The sequence below is a fragment of the Fukomys damarensis genome, unplaced genomic scaffold (genome assembly GCF_012274545.1).
Source record: "Fukomys damarensis isolate Sample0158 unplaced genomic scaffold, DMR_v1.0_HiC HiC_scaffold_27, whole genome shotgun sequence".
Classification (NCBI taxonomy): domain Eukaryota; kingdom Metazoa; phylum Chordata; class Mammalia; order Rodentia; family Bathyergidae; genus Fukomys; species Fukomys damarensis.
In genome coordinates, this window is record NW_022900939.1 from 22,662,361 (window position 1) to 22,669,389 (window position 7,029).

Consider the following 7,029-nt stretch of genomic DNA (forward strand, 5'->3'; position numbering starts at 1 on the left):
AAAAAAGTTTATGTTTTCAAAATCATTATTGAAAGGTTTAGTAAGCAATAGAAGTAAAGAAAAATTTGGAGAGGAAAAAAAAATCAAAATTTCCTCTGTCTTCTACAATGATTTCATCTCTGCATTATTGTCCAGACTTTGTCCATACTCATACATATTTTAGAGAGATAGTGTGCATAAGACTGTGACACTTCATAAACATTATCATGTATTTCCATAGTCCTCATAATTACTAGCTTTAATTGTTGCTTAATACTCATAGTATTGCCAGGCACAATTCTAGCACTTAGGGGCTGAGAAAGGAGGATCCCCAAGAGTTTGAGGCCAGCATGGGCTACATAGTGAGTTCAAGGTCCTCCTGAACTACAAAGTAAGATCCTGTCTCAAAAAAAAAAAAAAAAAGAAAAAATAAACACACAGAAAGAAAGAAAGGGGCGGGGAGGGGGGGGAGAGAGAGAGAGAGAGAGAAAGTTTGCTAGCACATTGTATTGATGAAACAATTTTCTAAACTTTTTAAGGAAGAAATTACAATGCATTTACAAAATAGCATCCCTGCAACCTATAAATATATCATCCTTATTACCCCTAAGATGCTCCAAATGTGCCTAATGTAGAAGAAAAGTAAAAAGACTAAAGTAATCATTTTTATTTTTTATTTTTATTTTTTTGGCACTGGGAATCAAACTCTGGTCCTTGCACTGGCAAGGTAGGCAGCAGAACCACTGAGCTAAATCCCCAGCCCAAGTAATCATTTTTAAAAAGACTATTTTCTAGGTGTTTACCAAGTATTTTGACACTGATCTAAGTCCAATAGAATAGTGAATGAAAGACAAAAAACAAAGAAAACCTGACTAAAATCAAGAAATAAACTGCAAGAGAAACTCCTAGACACACTTTCTCAAACTAGAGTGAAGAATAAAAATAGAGCAAAACAAAATCCAAGGCTTGTGACTCCATATACTGTATCGCAAAACCATGGCTGTTGCTCATCAACATATTCAACACAGCTCCTCTGACAGCAGCAGACCAGAGCCTGGTTTCTTATTGATTGGAAGTTCTCAAACTTTTTCTTTAATGGGCTAGCATATAGTACAGATTTGGGGCTTTCTCAGGATAGAGTCTCTGTTGTAATTACTCAGCTCTGCCACTGTAGAGTAAAAACAGTCAAACACAATACAAAAAAAGAATGGGTATGGCTGTGTTCCAATAAAACTTTATTTATAAACACTGGCTGAGAGCAGGATTTGGCCTGCATGCCATAGTTTGCTGATCCTGTTCTATAAGGTTCAAAATGACCTCTCAAATATGTTAACCAGAAACAGAAGGAATGCTATCCTCAAGTGGAAAATCCCATTAGATTTACCTCTGCCATGACTCATTTGTAATTTTATTTCCACACTCAGTGCCTCAGCCCTAAATCAGATTTTTATTATCTTTCATTTGTACACTTCCCCTGATTTTGCATATGCTGTTCCCTCAACCTGAATTCCTTTTCTCCCAATCACCTATTAAAATATTCTTTGCAAAGATCAGTTCAATTGACTCAAAGCCCACCAAACTGGAAAATTAAGGACTGACTGTCATTATTTTCAGAGAGCTAATGATATTGTGGTTATGTATTATTTTAAGGTATTCCCATCTTTTGGATATACATATTGAAATTGTTATAGAAGAAATACTATGATGGTCTGGGATTTGCTTCAAAATAATCTGGGGAGGAGGTGGAGGTAAAAGTGGAAGCAAAGGGACAGGAATGTAGGTCAAACACTGACAGTGATGATGAAGCTGCATCATGAGTACACAGGATTCATTACACATTTTTCTCTATTTTTGCATATTTAAAACTTTTTCCACAACAAAAGCTGAAAAGAAACATTTCAATTCATGCCAGATTCTACAGAGCAATTAGTGTCTCTTCCCTGTGCCACCCGGCATATGCGAGTAGTTACTACTTAACACCAAATCTACGCTCTACATTATACTGCGCTGCTTACACTAAGAGGCTGAGCTCCTTAAGGACAGGCCTGAACACAGTCATCTCCACAGCTTCTCAACACTTCAAGCGTAACGGCCAATGGACATTCAATGTTCTGCTGTAATTATTTGAAAACAGAATGAAACCAAACAAACCAGAGGAAAAAACAGTAACAGAACTATCTTCCACTTCTCCTCCCCCCTTCCCATCAAAATGAAATCTTAAGGACTTTTTTCCTTGTAATTGTATCATTTATACAGAGATCATAGGGGATCTCCAGCTCTGAGATTAAAAGAATAAAATAACAATTATTTCCCTCCATTTTCAATGAGCCAGTAGGATGTGAGGAAAACAAGATTTGGGTTCATAAAAAATGAGACTGCGTGTAATTCCAGCATTCTGGGAGGTTGAGGCAGAAAGATCAGCAAGTTTGAGCCCTGTCTAGGCAACATGGAAAGACTCTGGCTCAAAATAAGAAAAATTTTGGGCTAGGGATTTAGCTCAGTGGTTCCACTCACTGCCTCACAAGCGCAAGGTCCCGAGTTTGATCCCCGGTACCAAAAAAATAAAAACAGTCTGAGGTTGTAGCTCAGTGTGAAAGCCATGGGTTCAATCTCTAGTACCACACATGCACACAAAAAGGATACCGCATTAATATTCTCTTCTACGGGTTCCAAGGCAACCAGTATTGTTACTATAATATAATCTTTATTATCATTATCATTCCAGTGGAATCCTAGTGGTCATCTAGCCTCATTCAGAGTTCAGAATCATGTGTTTGGGGTTGGGGCTGTAGCTCAGCAGTACACTGCTTGCCTAGCATGTACAAGCAAGGTCCTAGATTGTTCCCAATACACACACACACAGAATCAAGTGTCTGTTCCACTTATTAAGCATCTATTAATCCATTACTTAGTTCCACTACAAATCCCCTTTCTAACACAAAAGGAGAAGAAAAAAATTCTGCTTCAGATATTCAGTGAGGCTAATTATCACTGTTAGCCTTGGTTTCTTTAATTTGGAAAACACACCAAGAAGTTTTCATCCGGTAGCTCTGGTTTCGATTTTTAAAATGCCTTAAGTACTTCAGAAAGCCTAGCAAACTCATGATGCTATACTTAGCACAAGATTCCCTCAGCCCATATTATACAAAATGAAAACTTGCTTCTGAAAATGGATAGCTTTTCAAAGGACAGAACTTAATGCATCAAGCATAAATACACACGATCTTGATGTGAAAGGAAAAAATCCCAGTCATCTTTGCTCTACTGCAAATAGCTCCTGATGCTGAGTCCAACACAGCTCTCCCTGAAGGGACCTTCTCTCTCCAGCATTGTATATCAGCTCCAGGCCTATGTCCCGAGCCTGTGTCTTCAAGGGCAAGAAAAATTTTTTAAATTGCAAAAACATTCATTTCTCTGCTAAAACCAATGAACACACCAACCTACTTCCATTTCCCCAACTTCCATGTTCCTTGAAGGCATATCAGGTCTAAGACCTCAGGAATTTCTCATATTCTTCCTCAGTCCTGGCTACCCATCCCTTGAAGGTAAGTGAGTATAGAAGCAACAGATGGTGAAGGCCAGAGTAGCTGGAAAACCAGGTATAATGAGCAAACAAATACATGGAGGATAATGAAAGATTTCTCCATCCTGGAAAATGTATTTACAAACATGAAAAAGGGTAAAGCAGGAAAGGTGAGATGTCATTTGTTACAGACATATACATAAATAGATATAGAAAGAGGTGTGTGTGTTGTGTGTGTACAGTGTTATTGTATAATGAATACGCACATTTTCTGGCTCTGCCTGAGAGCACCAGAAGCAATGACATCTTGTAGCAAAAGGCACAATTTCCCAAATACTGGTTTCTTTTCTCTGTTTTTGGTACCGGGGATTGAACTCAGGTCCTTATACTTGCAAGGCAGGTGGCAGAACCATTGAGCTAAATCCCTGGCCCTACTGGTTTCTAAACACTATCCTCCAAACTAAAAGCCCAGGACTTCTTAGGGAAAGAGCTGATTCTAGAGCTAGGGTAGGGAAAATATAAAGATGGTCCTGGAACACCTCATTCTAGAAAATTATAAAGTTTCTGAAGAAGGGTAAGGACAGGTAAAAGATAAATAGCATGAAGTGCTCTCACTGACCATATCTGCAGTAACTTGAGCATCCACACAGTGATTTTAACAAATTACAGCCCAGTGAGTAAAATATAAATCCATGAGTCCACAGTAGAAAGGAGAAAGGAAAGCTCACCCTTACAAAGCCAAAATTGCAAATGTAGGAGAAATAACAGTAACAAAAATGTCATTGGGGCCAGGGATTTAGCTCAATGGTGACACCACCTGCCTTGCAAGCACAAAGTCCTGAGTTCGATCCCCAGCACCAAAAAAAAAAAAGTCATTTGGCAACCACACTGCGATGACTGAAGTTTGATAAGGAAAAGGGCACTGGCACAATCTCAAATTGTTTCTGCACAAAATATTCATTAATTATGAAGGGAAAAATAATGGCATTACAGTAGAGAAAAACAGAGACACCTGGCAGACACCAACACAATCTGGTGATCAGGATTAACATGAGCAGTAACAGAGCTTATTAATATCATGTGTCCCTTTATGTGATGTTTTGGGAATACTGCAACATCTTTTTTTGTGACTTCCTTGTTTCTGCCAAGAAATCAGGATGTTAAGTCTGGTCACGAGGCAATATTAAGGGATTTAGTTTGAAAATCATCCTCTTGAACATAAAACTGTTGAGAACATGAATGACAGGAAAAAAATTAAAGTATTATCTAGATCTGAGGACATGATGAGACACAATAACTAAGCACAATGTATGCTCCTGGATGGGATCGTAGAACTAAACAGGAAAAGACACACCAAGGCAGCTGGCAAAATGTAGATATGATTGTCTATGTGTTATATAACAGGATTTTATCACTGCTAATTACCTGACTTAGTGAGGCATGGATAGTGGTTTTTAGGGGCAGCCTTGATTGGGGAAAATAAATACAAATATTTAAGAGTAATAGGGCATCATTTACATAAGTTGGTTTCAAATGGCTTAGAAAAACTAATTTAGAGAGAGAAACAGTATAACATAGTAAATACAATAAAATGTTAACAGTTTGGGAAGCAGAGTGGGGTAAGAAGGATGTGACTATTCCTCCTAGTGACAAACAGGAAGAAATTATATATCAGATATAATAAAAAGATATACTGCTTAAATTTTTAAAAAAGTATTTCAGTAAAAGACATAATGCCATTAAGCTCCTTCAGAATAGCCATCCTTCTTGCTTCAAACACACTTACCCATCATCCTTGTCACTTTCTTTTTTTTTTTTTGGTACTGGGGGTTGAACTTGGGTCCTTGCATTTGCGAGGCTGGCAACGGAACCACTGAGCCAAATCCTAGGCGCTCTTGCCACTTTCTGAAGCAGTTCTGGAAATCTTTTGTCATGTCTTGAATTACACAATTGTGACTGCTTTGATGTTCTGAATGGATTCAAAACATTTTCCTTTCATAGTCATTTTGATTTTGGGGACAAGTCACAAATTGTATGGTGACAAATCCAGTGAATAAAGTAGAAGAATATGCATTATAATATTTTGGATGGCTCCTGGCAGAAGTATTTAATTTTTTTTTAAATCACACCTCATAAAGACACTCACAAAAGAGGACTTCTAGAATCACTTCAGAAAGTGAAAAAATGATGGGATAAATAGATTCAAAGTGAGGGAAGATACTGTGAGGGAGATTAATGGCAATGTGTCTTTTATTGCAATAAAATTTTCAACTTTTTTTTTACCATATTTTCAATCATGCCTGTATCAGACACAAACATAAACATACAGAAATATATATCTCATAAGTTACTTGATCTGTAATATAGAAAGAAGAAAAGACAAACATATTGACTTCTAAAATGGAAAAAAACACTTGAACAGATACTTCAAAAAGATATGCAGGCTGGGCCAGGGATTTAGCTCCGTGGTTCTGGTGCCTGCCTTGTAAGCACAAGGACCCAAGTTCGATCCCCGGTGCTAAAAATAAAAGATATCCAGGGGCTAGGGATTTGGCTCAATGGTTCTACTGCCTGCCTCGCAAGTGCAAGGACCTGAGTTCGACGCCCAATACCAAAAAAAAAAACAGATTTCCAAAAGCTGGGCATAGTGGCGCATGCCTGCAATGCCAGCTCTCAGGTGGCAAGAGAATCACTGCAAGTTTAAGGCCACCCTAAGCTGTCTGAATCATTAAAAGTTCTAGGGCTAGGGATTTCTCAATCCCTTAGTTAGAAGGCCAGAGTTACTGTGAATACATATACATGAGAATTTATTTTTCTTTTTTCTTGTTTGGGGTGTGGAGGGATCCAGCCAGGCCTCGTGCATACTAAACATGTGCTCTACTGAGCTACATCCCTAGCCCAATAATTTATTTATAATAATGCATCACCTCTATTCATATGATACCTTTCCCAAAGGAAAATAAAAGTGCTTAGTGACTTTATCTTAATTATGGAAGCATTTTAGGCAGTAAGACAATTAAGGAAATGGAAAGCAAGTTGTCTTCATACTTTTCATTTGCAAAACCAGAATTAAGACATAGGAATCTCAATAGACTAGTGCTCTTTTTGCCTTTCTATAAATACATACACACTTCAGGAAAATAGACACCATTTTTTCCATGAATAAATTATGCCCATAGTGACCATGCTCAAGTAACTCAAACTGAGCAGATCCGTATTATTTAGCAGGCTTCATGATGGTAATTATGCCTACAGTCCAGCAAAGAACAGGTAGCACAGTACTCTAAGATGTACAAGGCATGCATATGTTGTAACATCTGTTGTCAACAACTAAGAAGCCAAAACAAATAGCTAATAATTTTTATTTTTTTCCATTTTGTGAAATTGAAGCTCAAAAGGTAACTGACCCCAAATCACAATCTTTAACCGTTAAAGGAAGTATTTAATTCTTCTGGCTCCAAGTCCAGGATTCAATCTACTCTACCATGAGGCCTATAAACAGGAGTCTGGAAACTATATATATATAT